The sequence below is a fragment of the Lissotriton helveticus genome, chromosome 4_1 (genome assembly GCF_964261635.1).
Source record: "Lissotriton helveticus chromosome 4_1, aLisHel1.1, whole genome shotgun sequence".
In the NCBI taxonomy this organism is placed as follows: Eukaryota; Metazoa; Chordata; class Amphibia; order Caudata; family Salamandridae; genus Lissotriton; species Lissotriton helveticus.
In genome coordinates this window covers 643604837-643619063 of record NC_136063.1, presented here as the reverse complement: position 1 = coordinate 643619063, position 14227 = coordinate 643604837, and positions in this window count along the sequence as shown.

Here is a 14227-nt window from a genome sequence, read left to right as displayed (position 1 = left end):
GAGGGCGTGACTGGCTGATCGGAGGTGGCGTTTGGGAGCGTAGAAGTTGATGCGGTTGTTGAGGTAGCTCGGGCCTTGGTCGTGTAGGGCTTTGTGTGCGTGGGTGAGGAGACGGAAGGTGATTCTCTTGTTGACGGGGAGCCAGTGCAGGTCTCTCAGATGTCCGGAGATGTGGCTGCGTCGGGGGATGTCGAGGATGAGTCTGGCTGAGGCGTTCTGGATCCGCTAGAGTCTCTTCTGGAGCTTGGCGGTGGTTCCGGCGTAGAGGGCGTTGCCGTAGTCCAGTCGGCTGGTGACGAGGGCCTGGGTGACCGTCTTCCTGGTCTCGGTGGGGATCCACCGGAAGATCTTTCGTAGCATGCGCAGGATGTTGAAGCATGACGAGGAGACGGCGTTGACTTGTCTGGTCATGGAGAGGGAGGAGTCCAGGATGAAGCCCAGGTTGCGTGCGTGGTCTGTCGGTGTGGGTGCGGAGCCCAGGGCGGGGGCCCACCAGGAGTCGTCCCAGGCGGAGGGCGAGGAGCCCAGGATGAGGACTTCCGTCTTGTCTGAGTTGAGTTTCAAGCGGCTGGTCGTCATCCATTCGGCTACGGCTTTCATCCCTTCGTGAAGGTTGGCTCTGGAAGCGGCGGGGTCGTTGGTCAGTGAGAGGATCAGCTGGGCGTCATCGGCGTAGGAGATGATGTTCAGGTTGTGTTGGCGTGCGATGGGCGCGAGGGGGCTCATGTAGATGTTGAAGAGGGTGGGGCTCAGCGAGGATCCTTGAGGGACGCCGCAGATGACTTCGGTGGCCTCTGACTTGTACGGTGGTAGACGGACTCTCTGTGTTCTTCCGTCGAGGAAGGAGACGATCCATTCCAGTGCCTTCTCTTGAATTCCGACGTTGCTGAGGCGTTGCACTAGGGTGCGGTGGCAGACAGTGTCGAATGCGGCGGAGAGGTCTAGGAGGATGAGGGCCGCTGTTTTTCCGTTGTCCATCAGGGCTCGGATGTCATCGGTGGCAGCGATGAGGGCGGTCTCGGTGCTGTGGTTGGCTCGGAAGCCAGACTGTGACGGGTCGAGGGATCCATTCGTCTCGAGGAAGGCGGCCAGCTGTTTGTTGACGGTCTTCTCGATGACTTTGGCTGGAAACGGGAGGAGCGAGATGGGGCGGTAGTTCTTGAGTTCGGTGGGGTCCGCTGTTGGTTTCTTTAGTAGAGCGCTGAGTTCGGCGTGCTTCCAGCTCTCCGGGAAGGTGGCGGTGTCGAAGGAGGTGTTGATGATGTCCCGCAGGTGGGGTGCGATGACAGTGTCGGCCTTGTTGAAGACGTGGTGAGGGCAGGGGTCGGTCGGCGATCCGGAGTGGATGGAGTTCATCATGCGGACGGTGTCATCGGTGCTGATCGGAGTCCAAGCGTGGAGGGTGGTGGTGGGTGGCGTTGCTGCGGTCGTTGTGTGCGATGGTTGACTGCTGAAGCTGTTGTGTATGTCCGCGATCTTGTTGTGGAAGTAGGAGGCGAGGGAGTTGCAGAGGTCTTGCGATGGGGTGATGTCGTTGTTTCCTGCGTTGGGGTTGGAGAGCTCTTTCACGATGTTGAAGAGTTCCTTGCAGTTGTGTGCGTTGTTGTCCAGTCTGTCCTTGAATGCAGTTTTCTTGGTGGCGCGGATCAGTTGGTGGTGCTTCCGGGTGGCAAGCTTGAGGGTGGTCATGTTGTCCGGTGTTGGTTCCCTTCTCCAGACTTTCTCGAGGGCTCGGCAGTTCTTCTTGGAGCTCTTGAGTTCGTCGGTGAACCATGGGGCTTTCTTGCTGCCGGGTCTGCTGGGCGGGGTCCTCAAAGGGGCGAGTTCGTCCGCGCAGTTGCTGATCCACTTCGTGAGGTTGTCGGCGGCCTGGCTGGGGTTCGCTGAGCTGGCGGGAGGGTGCTGCCTCAGGGAGGCGGCGAGCTGGTCGGCTGTGATCTTGTTCCAGCTTCTTTGGGCAACCTGTTGCTGGTGGTGGTGGGTCGTCGTTCTTCTGAAGGTGAAGTGGACGCAGCTGTGGTCCGTCCAGTGGAGTCCAGTGGCGTGGCTGAAGGTGATGTCTTTGCTGGATGAGAAGACGGCGTCGAGTGTGTGTCCGGCGAGGTGGGTGGGGGTGGTCACCAGTTGCTTGAGTCCCAGGTTTGCGAGGTTTTCCAGCACGGTGGTGGTGTTGCGGTCGTCGTTGTTCTCCAGGTGGAAGTTGAGGTCCCCGAGGAGGATGTAGTCGGCTGAGGGGAGGGTGAGCGGGCTGATGAAGTCGGCGATGTCCTCGCTGAATTGTGTGCGTGGTCCCGGGGGTCTGTAGATGAGGGTGCCTCTGAGGGTGGTCTTGGGGTTGACGTGGACCTGGAAGTGCAGGTGTTCGGCGGGTGCGATGGTGTCGTCGGTGTTGGTCGTGATGCGGATGGTGGTCCTGTGGATGATGGCGATGCCTCCTCCTGTCTGGTTGACGCGGTCTCTCCGGATGATCTTGTAGCCGTCCGGGATGGCGATGGCGATGTCGGGTGCTGAGGAGGCGTTCATCCAGGTTTCCGTGAGGAAGGCGACGTCTGGGGCTGTGGTGTCGAGCAGGTTCCAGAGCTCGACGGCGTGTCTGTGGACGGAGCGGGTGTTGAGCAGGATGCACTTCAGGTGGCTGCTGCTGGAGTTCGGCTTGGTGGGTGCTGGTGCAGTGCAGGTCCGGGTGCAGGAGAACTTGCAGGCCTGGCAGATGAAGGGTCCGTGGGTGCGTCTCGGGGTAGCTCGGTAGCATTCAGGGGTTCGGCCGGCGTTGAGTGCGTTGAGGGTGGCGGAGTCGTATGTCTGGCGGGTGGGCTGGGGTCTGCGGGGGCCAGCGGTCCTGGCACTGGGCGCGGTCCAGGCGCGGACGGGCGCAGACGGGCTTACCTTTGGCGCACCTTCGGCGCTCATTCGGTGCTCCCGCTGCGCGCGTCCGCTGCGCGGTCGCTCTGGGGGCGTCATAAGAGGGGAGCAGTGAGGGCGGGTCCGCTGGGAGGCGGGAAGGGGTTAACCAATCGTGTGGTGGGGGGGCGGGGCCGCAGGCAGGAGGCGCGGGAACAGGACCGGCAGAGCGGGCGGCCCAGCGGCGGCTGGGGCGCTGCTGGCGGCGTCGGCGAAGAACTCTCAGCAGGTAAGCAGGGCTGCAGTGGCAGGCGCGGAGCAGGGGGGCGACCAGGCCAGAGGCGCAGTGCCAGAGAGAACCATTATACAATGGTATTTAGTATGCTTGGCATGCTATAGGCTTTCTCACATCGTGCAATTTCTTTGAATGTGCATAAACAGCTTACCTGCCTATACTTCAATTTCACAATTTTATGGTGAAGTGCAGGGATAAGGGATTCTGAACGCTTATGAATTTCAGGTGCTATTCTCAATTGCCTGTTTTCTACTGCACTTCGATACCATATGAGGCAGAAGAATGTTTTGACAACATAAAAAATGCCTGCCTATCACATGGCAGTGTGATCTAAACAGGAATGGAAGCCTTTTTTTTTGCACCAATCAAACAACTTACAATTCCAAATTTATTTGTCACAGAAAAGCCTCCCTGCTTATGACAGTATTGAACAAGGGGTGGAGTGAGGACGAGCCTTACTTTCACACAGTGTTAAGTTAGCATGGGTGTATTAGAAGCTTAAACGCCATTTTTGCTTTCCTGCTCTGCTTTGCACACGACACGCACTTGCGACATTGTTTAGAGAAGGCTAAGTATTTTGCTTCACATGAGAATAGCTTGTTATGCTACATTTCTAAACTGCCTTGCTAGTTTATTCTGCACATGGAGAGCCGAGACTGTCAAGGTTATCTTGGACACTGTGTCTGTTGTTCGGAATGATCCTCACACGTTCTAACCATAACACATATGTAGCTGTGGCCACCTCTGATACTAGCGCATTTAATAATGAACTGTGCAGGCATCATAACACACACTTGGAGAACATTCGTAACCTGACAGCTTGTGCAAAACTGGATGTGATCCACTACTGCTGAGTACCAGAGGTATGGGGCCGCTCAAGTAATCCTATGAGACCTTCATTAGTTATAAACTAACTCACTAACTAGAGAGGGTGAAATCTAGGTACTTTTTAAACCTGTTTCCCTTTAGCATTATAAGATGCTTTCTCCCTTTGTATTTTAAGGAATAGTAACAATGCTGATAACTTTGTTTCTGATAATATGTTTGCTATTATTATCTAAGGTACTGCGCATGAGAGCACAACGTTAGAAATAAACATTTCAAACTTGCACGTGTCTCTATTTACTCCTTGTTTTGGACTGGTGTAAGACTATAATGAAAGAGTGCTCTTGTTATCCACCTTACCTGAGGTAACCTAAGTCTCATGTTCTGGGTTGACTAATCATTGGTGTTTTTGCTGTAGGATGAAGAACCAATGAGTCACTGATTGCTAGTCTGGTAGGGGGTTTGGGTACTAAGGTGTGTTTTAGAACACCCTAATTCACTGAGGTCCTAAGTCTCTATGTATAGTTCTGTGTAAGAGCAGAATTCCTGCAACATGGCGCCCAACGTGGTTTGGTTGCATTTACAAGGCGCTTGAGTAGTGCTTATACCAGTCATTAACCCCCTCACTGTCGTTTCCGGATAACGGTAGTGACGGATAAAACTACCTATAGTTACATAGGTCTTTTCAAGCTTGAATCTTAGCAAACGGTTTCCCTTTGAATTACTATCCAGTTGTGCTACATAGATTCTTCACTGTACCACTTTCTAACGGTGTCATTATGGGTGACGTTGACATACCGCAGCATAGTCGTATTGCGGTTCGCAATCATTTGCAAACTTATAACGTTGACCTGGAAGGCATGGCAGTAATCATGGTTGTGAGTGCTGAAGTAGCTTACCCTTTTGAGATCTTTTACTCGTGGGTGACCTTCCCTGCTGTGAACGCAAATACTGGTGTGTTCCACACATATACTCACACAGCCGTGCCCGCAGAATATGTTCCTTATCGGACACAGGAAGTTCCAATTAATGCTTGGCAGCACCGAGTTTGGTTTAATAGCACCCTTCCCCACACTTTAATGACAATTAGATTAGGTCCTTTGTCCATTCCAGGCGCTACTTGGCCTGTTTTGGCTGGATTTAAAGCGCATCCTCAAGCAGGAGCGGTTCCCGTTGCAGATCTAAGGCGCCTACATACTATCGCGATTAGCGTTATTAGGTCCTTAGTACAGTACATTACCCGCACCCTCCCGGGCGGGGCCCCAGGTGTTGCAGCGCATCCAGCCGGACCGAGCAGAATGAAACTTAGTCCTGTAATGGTTAATGCAGTAATGGGCAAGCATCCGAGGATGAGGATGATATGCCGTTTTGGCTTGCCGAGAAATTTGACCAGCTGGAAGCAGTATTTCCTTACACGACTCCTGTTGAAAAACACAGGATTCTTACAATTAGTTTGCCTAAAGACTTGATACTGGAGGCCGGTGACTGTGAGTCATGGGGTAAGATCTTTGCGGTCGTATACACAAGGTGCTTTGGCACATCGTCAATGGCTGTACTGCCCTCGGTCATTAAGCGTGTTCAAGACGAGCCCGGACCTGAGGCAGTGGTTGAATTGGGAATGAGACTATGCGGCACGTTTGACGTAGTTTCCGATCTCATCCTTTCTAATATAAAGGGAGATACGGTGAACTTTCAGGTGTTTAATGCTTTGAAAGCGATCCCCGATGCCGATAAGCCCCGTCAGTTGCCGAGAATTATTATGGCTGCTTATAAAACCATTGGTCGTAATAGTTTGGGTGTCAAGCCATTCTCTACTAAAGAGAAAATACAACCCCAAGGGCCAAAGTCAGAAAAAGATGAACAGCCCAAAACTAATAAGCAAAATTGGTCTAAGAACAAAAAACAGGGTAAACAGCAACAGAAGCAGGAGTCTCGTCCCGCACCTCCAGTGCCAACGTTTACAGAACGTATTTATGACTTGCGCGATCGCGCGATGATAAAATCACCTGATCGTTTTCAGGTTCCTGATCAAGGCTTTCCTCATTCTTTACAGGACACATTGGCCTCGTCGACCGGTGGTGGAGGAGGCGGCAGAGGTCGGGGTGGTCAGCAGAGCCGCAGCCAGCCTCGCCCGAAAGACGGAAAAGGCAAGCAGGACGATTCTACACCGAAAAGACCACAGTTTCAGAAAAAGAAAGTCACCACATTAACAGCGAGATATGCCACAGATAGTGAGAATAGCACAAAAAATATGTTCCTAAAGGAATCATTCAAAATTGACTTCACAGTTATAAAGTTGTCACAATAGTGAACATGAATTATATAATGTTCAAGAGGAATACATACAGTATATCACTTTCGTTTATTGAATCATATTCATCTCAAATCATCAGAATATGTATATACATCAAATGTCTATCCACTTTTGGCAACATAAATGTACTGCTTCCGCACTTCCTCAAATTTTGCAGTACCTTAAGACACTTTTGTATCGAATATGGATAGTATTCACATATCTCCCATATATACAATAATTTTGCAAAGAAAATATATACAAAATTAGAGTGCAATCAATGATGATACTATTTACAATAAAGTGTTGTTTCGTCGACGTTTCGGTCTCTTATAGTACAGTTCATCAAGACCATCATCAGGACATGTGTTGCGCCATGGACAACAAGACAATGAATGTATCTCTAATCCTTATGCCTCTTTTTGTTAGGCTCAGGATGGGGACGTCTCCCGAGTCAATTAAATCAGCTTCGTTGAATTTATGGGGAAATGAATCGCCGTTCGATAACCAGCTCAAATCAGGAATCCGCATGTCCTGATGATGGTCTCGATATACTGTACTATAAGAGAATATACATGCTGATGATTGGGATGTTCAGGCTGTTGAGGCTTTGTTTTCAGGTTTGAAATATTTTGTTGCCTTTGATGCTGAAGATTTATATTTGAATTCGGCTAACTTTGGTGATTTGTATTGTTACCAACACCTTGGAAATCACTACCTGCACAAGGCGAACACAAGAAGGAATATAGTGAATTATACCCAATGGGAACACTGCCCTGCTCCTATAGAAGGCATTTTATTTTAAGATGACCGAAAAGTCCTCTTCCAAAGTTAGACTGACCCACTCCAAATTATTATATTCCAAGTCCTTTCTTGACCAATTGGCTCTTGGGGGCTATGCGCTGTGGAAAGATACCATTGATCTTAAATCTGTTTGGGGTTCTAAAAGCTGGCAAGTACAAGGCACGGAGGCTTTGCATCGTGCATGTGTCATCCCGAACCATATGTTGTTTTTGAATTCAACTATTTCACAAACCAACTGCTTTGGATTGGCTACTACTAAAAAATTAAATGCACCTTACCTGAGGTAACCTAAGTCTCATGTTCTGGGTTGACTAATCATTGGTGTTTTTGCTATAGGACAAAGAACCAATGAGTCACTGATTGCTAGTCTGGTAGGGGGTTTGGGTACTAAGGTGTGTTTTGGTACACCCTAATTCACTCAGGTCCTAAGTCTCTATGCACAGTTCTGTGTAAGAGCAGAATCCCTGCAACAGGGGTGCTTAAAACACGCTCTCTCAGCTAAATCCTCCTGCAAATAATAAATTACTTGCCACTCAAATCACGTTTCTTTCTACCTCTTCTACCCTACTTATGTGGCCAAATAAATTGTTCAATGTGTCTTGTGTGTTACTCCTTTATACGTAAAAAAACGATCAAGCACTCAAAATGAGGCCTTAGGAGGTGAACATCTGGCACAATGACAATATATACATATATCTATATCCACTGAAAACAACACCTCCTTTGGAATAAAACAAATATGGTAAAAAGAGGTCAAATTCAGTTTGAATGCTGCATTTTAAATGAGGTTTTTCCACATTACTTCATTAAACAACAATTTCTAATCATGCGTTACCGGTGGTCTTTGTGTAAGAAGAAACATCTTGCAATGTTAAATTAAAACATTTATGCAACTATTATTTATTATGACAAAGCCTGTTCATGGAAAAGTCAAGAATTAAAAATGTTATGCATATTTAGTGAATCTAGCCATGTCAGTTTTTCTAGCAACGTTGCTTCAGCCATTTGAGGCTTAATATGAGTAAATGCCTAGTGCACTTTTTGCACTTAAAGGCATTTTATTTTCATGAAAGCCTTCATATTAATTCTGTACATTTATTAGAAACTGTATTATATTTGCAATATTATTAAAAACACACCCTCAATTCCCACCGCTCTGATGGGTATCTTAACCATCACACTTTCACAGAAGAATCTATAGACTTCACTCTCTTCCTCTGTTGAGTTTGTACTCTTTCCCTTTAAACATTGTGATTCCTTTAATCTCTTGTATCCGTGATTGATTTGTTCATGTCATACTAGTACCATCTCTATTTGTTTGCTTGTTTCTCTGCTCTTCCTTCTATTAATGCAAAATCTACAGCCTTTGAATAAAGCAAATATAATCAATAAGCAATGCACTATTAATAGCATTGGCAAAAATATAGCTCTCAAAATTCCTCCAATTGGCAATTGTAGAAAGTATCTTGGAAAAATCTTCTAAAATCCCAGGTTTTTCTAAAGGTTCTAATTTAGTTTTCAGATCAGGAATATCCTCTGCATATTCCTGAATTTTCCTATTTTAATCAGTCATGTATGAACAACAATGCTGAGGTTTCAGAATCTTGCAGACACAACCTTTCTCTATGAGCAATATGTCTAATGTGAGGCAATTTTGTAAAACCATTGATCAAATAGCCACTAACTCTGTGTTTACAGCTAATAAAGCTCCAGAGGCACTGGTTGCCAAGTTGTCAACAACTGTTGTGAAAGCTTGCTAATTATTTTGTCATTCCGTATAACCACTACTAGTGTCAGACAGTCAGTCAGAATATCTTTATTCGACTTATTAAAAGCCATACAAAGAAGAGAAAAAGTTAAAAGAACATTTCATACAAAGTGTTCCTTCCTTTTTCTTTAAAAAAAACCAATAATATAAATAGACAGTTTAAAAAAGTATTACAAACGGTTAAAATGATATTACATTCATAAAATGAGTATAAGTAGTAAAACATTTACTTTAGGGCGAATTTAGGCAGACAGCTTTCACCCTTGAGGCGGCTACCAGAAAATTTGCTATGCAAAAAGTAATGTGGGGATTAGGCAATAATTGTAGAAAGAGCAGGGCCGGTCTCACTTGAGTGAAGCCAGCCTCTTTAAGAATAGGGAACAGATATTTTTTCCTTTGCTCTAAATACAACCCACAAAACATGACAAAATGCATTGTGTCTTGCACAGAGAACTGGTCGCAGCTACAGGGAGGGGCTAATTCCGGCTTCTGCCAACTTTTAAAAGAGCCTAAATAAAAATGTAACAAATTAAATCTAAACTTGGTTAAAAGAAACCTGTGAAAGGGGATTGTAACAAAACTGAGGTAAGGTGCAAGTGAAGATGAGCTAACAAGTAGGCAATGTTCCCTTACTGATGGTTTCGCCAATTCGCGTTCCTCACGGCATGCTTCCTTCCTTTCCATAAAAGACTTTTTTACAAAATCGATGTCATGTGCCTTAATGTTCTCAGGGGAGGAAAAAAGCTCCGGACGTCCCAGATCTGAAAATGCCTTAGCCAAATAGGCCAACCATGGGATCTTGTTAAATTTGTCCAGAGACAGAACGTCAGCCATAATTTTATGGTTTAAAGGAAGTTCTTCATTCATCCACATTTTCAACCAAAAGATCAGAGGGGCCATGCTCAACGTATCTGACAAAAAATGTAGTCCCACTTCTTTGTGGATTGAATAGGTTGGGGTCGACTGTGGAACAGAAAGCAGGGTTCTAATGAATCTATTCTCTGCTCTCTGGATTAATTCCAAATTTACATGCCCCCACAAAGCGGACCCATATAGCGCAATGGCCACAGATATGCTCTTATAGATTTTTAACAGAGCTTCTATAGGCCTAGCCCCTAGCCTACCAGCAAAGCCCAGGAGTGCTGATGATGATCTAATTACAGCCAGCCTCTTTGCTCTTACCTGTGGGCCCCAGGTCCCTTTCTGGTCAAACAGTACACCTAAGTAGGGGAATGTAGATACCCTGGAAACGATATCCCCCCTGCAGGTAAATGTTTTATTTCTCTTCTTACTGCACTCTCGCCCCATCACCATTGTATGTGACTTAGTTACGTTTACCTTAAGATCCAATCGCTCCATGAATGAACCGAAGGCATCCAAAAGGTGCTGAAGGCCAACACCCATGCGAGCGATCAGAACGGCGTCATCCGTATACAGAAGCGCCGGGATTTTGTCAGCTCCTGCATGCGGGACGTCGGCTTCCTGCTCCCCTAGGTGTGCGCCCAGGCCATTGATATAAATGGTGAAGAGCAAGGGGGCTAATATACAGCCTTGCCGTACCCCCTTTAAGGATTTAAAAAGGGGGGTACGTCTTCCATCATTCGTTACACGTACAGCTGCAAAGAGCTCCTGGTGCAGAGTGGCCATGAACGAGACCAGAGCCTCATCAATGCCCATCTCCAGCAAGATGACCCACAACTTTGACCTATTAACCAAGTCAAAAGCCGAGGAGAGATCCATGAATGCAAGAAACACGGACCCCTCCTTGGCCACGGTATATTTGGAGATAAGCAAGTACAAGTTAACGCACTGTTCAATGGTCCCTTTTCTTTCTCTAAAACCATATTGTATCTCGGACAACCCGCCACAGCTCTCAACATTTTCCCTCAATCTAGATAGGAGGACTCTACCTAAGATTTTTACAGATGAGTCCAAGAGGGATATAGGCCTATAACAGGCGGGATCATCCCGCTGGCCTTTATTTTTAAAAATAGGGACGATGGTGGATGAAGCCCATGAGGCAGGTGCTGGGTTGCCATTAACTGCGTTAAACACGTTTGCCAATACCTCTGCCCACAGTTTTGGTGAATACATGAAAAAGTCAGCAGGGACGCCGTCAGGACCGGGTGTCTTGTGCTTTGTAGTAGCCAGGATTGCTTTTTCCACTTCTTGGTGGTTGAAAAGGATAGGACGGGCGGCTGCAGTAACCAACGGGGCACCTTTAATTGCTTCGTCATTATCCCCATAAACATTTTTAAAATGAAACAACCATTTTTCATCGGGGATAACGCAGTCCATGGGTTCATTATTATCATCTGAGAAGAAGGGCTGTTTGATAATCTCCCAAAATTTCCTACTGTCCTTCAGCACTGCCGCTGAGAGGAGATTTTCCCACGCTTCACGTTTGATGGTATCCTTTCGTTTCTTTATGGCTAGCTTATAGATTTTCCTTAGTCTTGTAATCTCATCTTTCACCCTGGGAGTATTTTTTAGAGCTGCCAGCAATGATCTGTGAGCATTAGAACATGCTGAGTCAAACCAGCGCTTGTTTCCTGGGGTTCCTTTTTTTGACTTAGCTAAAAGATCCTGCGACACCTGGCCACATATTACCTCAAATGCCTCTACAATTTCTTGGCCCTGCGCACAAGGATTTTTACAGACCTCGACCCGGTCCTTAATCTTAAAAAAAAATTCTGCATAAAATTTTTCCGGGATCACTTTAGCCCATTTCACTCGCCTATCTTGGTCAGTAGTCCTCAGGGGGTGAACGAACTTTACTATTATTGGGGATGTTCCCATATGGGCTCCCCAAGCCACTTCGAGTACTACCGGGTTATGATCACTAAGGTGTGTTTGTACTGTACGATAGTCCATAACCCGGTTTAAAATACCTTGGGAAACAAAAATATAATCTATTATTGTACCTTGGTGGGCACCAATAAAAGTTGGCAGTTTCGGGCCGCCATCTGGTTCGTGCAAGTCGAAGTTAGCGAGAAGTTCTTCTAACTCCTCCCCCTCAGTAGTATGTTCAAAGTGGGGTCCCTCTAGTCCTTCATCCCCGTCATCACTACCTCCCCTACAGGCTAGGTTACATGGGTGGATATTAAAATCGCCCAATAAAATATACTCTAAGTCACACTTGATATTCTGGCTTACTGATTTTAAAATACTAACTAGATTGGTGACGTTGCAACCTCTATGGACACTGTTCCCTGAGTTGTAAAAGTTTATATATATAGTCCTGCTGGTATTGTTAATCACTCTTTCTACCATTAAGATATTATGGGAATCGGTGCTAATCTGCCTACAACTTCCCTTCAAGTCTAGGGAGAACATGATTAAAAGGCCTCCCTTAGCTCTCCCCATACGACTGGGGACAGCTGCTTTAGTAAGGTAGTGAGACAAAATATCGAAATTAAAATATCGATATACAATAATATCGATGTTTTAATTTCGATAGTATAGAATATCGATGTCCAAAATATCGACAGACAGAATATCGTTTTTTTAAGGTATGTATGTTACTAATATCGAATTTTACTAATATCGAAATTTTGTTTAGTGTTATGTATTTTAATGTGTTGTTTATATGTTTGTTAAACATGTTTTGGAATGTATGTTTGAAAATTTGTAAATTTGTTTACATTTTGCGTTTTAGTATCAGAGCGGGTTGTGGGTTTATAGGGGAATAGGGTGGGAAGTAATTTAATAATAATTAATTAATTAATATATGTTTGTAAATATTTTTAATTAATACTTAATTGGTAATTAATTAATATTAATTAGTTAATTAATTAATATAATTTTGTACATATTTTTAATTAATAATTAATTGGTAATTAATTAATATTAATTAGTTAATTACATTAATTAGAGTAATTTTTTTATATATATAATTTTTTGTTATTGTTAATTAATTAATTGGGAAACAATAATATTAATTAGTAAATTCAATTATTTACAGCTAATGTGCTAATATATTTACTTTATTGTTATTGTTAATTAATAATTAATTGATAATTAAATAATATTAATTATGTAATTAAATTATTTAGAGTTAATGTGCTAATATATTTAATGTGTTGTTATTGTTAATTAATACTTAATTGGTAATTAAATAATATTAATTATGTAATTAAATTATTTAGAGTTAATGTGCTAATATATTTAATTTTTTGTTATTGTTAAATAATAATTAATTGGTAATTAAGAATTATTAAGTGAATAAATGATATGATTTATTTCTGTGTAGTGGGTTGTGTGTTTATAGGGGGATAGGGTGTGATATAATTAAATGTAATTAATTAAAGAGATTGTAATTTTCTTTGGTATTTATTGTTAATTAATTAGTAATTAATATGTGTTATTTAGTTCATTTATAATTACATCAATTTAGTAATATTAATTGTTATTAATTGATTAATTGAAATTTATATTAATTGTCTTTTTTATATGTGTAGTGTGTTGTGTGTTAAAGTGGGAGTAGTGTGGGAATTAATTTTTACCCCCATGCTATCCAACGCTTTCCCTACTGTTGCACCCTATGGAGTGTGAATAGTAATTCTTACCCCTACGCTATCCACCGGGGAAACAACCTTTACAACGCAACTTTTACAACGCACTACCATTACAACGAAATTTTTACAATGCAAAAACCATTACAACGCATGTGTTTACAACGCATGTTTTTACAACGCAGGTACCTTTACAACGCATACCATTACAACGTAAGTATAGGTAAGTATATAATAATATTTTAAATTTTATATGTTTTAGTTTTTTTAAGGGGTATTTTTAGGGTTCAGGGTCAGTTTTCAGTTTTTGGGTAAAAGGGTATTTTTAGTGTTCAGGGTCAGTTTTCAGTTTTTGGGTAAAGGGGTATTTTTAGGGTTCAGGGTCAGTTTTCAGTTTTTGGGTAAAGGAGTATTTTTAGGGTTCAGGGTCAGTTTTCAGTTCTTAGGTAAAAGGATATTTTTAGTGTTCAGGGTCAGTTTTCAGTTTTTGGGTAAAGGGGTATTTTTAGGGTTCAGGGTCAGTTTTCAGTTCTTGGGTAAAGGGGTATTTTTTGGGTTCAGGGTCAGTTTTCAGTTTTTGGGTAAAGGGGTATTTTTAGGGTTCAGGGTCAGTTTTCAGTTTTTGGGTAAAGGGGTATTTTTTGGGTTCAGGGTCAGTTTTCAGTTTTTGGGTAAAGGGGTATTTTTAGGGTTCAGGGTCAGTTTTCAGTTTTTGGGTAAAGGGGTATTTTTAGGGTTCAGGGTCAGTTTTCAGTTTTTGGGTAAAGGGGTATTTTTTGGGTTCAGGGTCAGTTTTTAGTTCTTGGGTAAAGGGGTATTTTTTGGGTTCAGGGTCAGTTTTCAGTTTTTGGGTAAAGGGGTATTTTTAGGGTTCAGGGTCAGTTTTG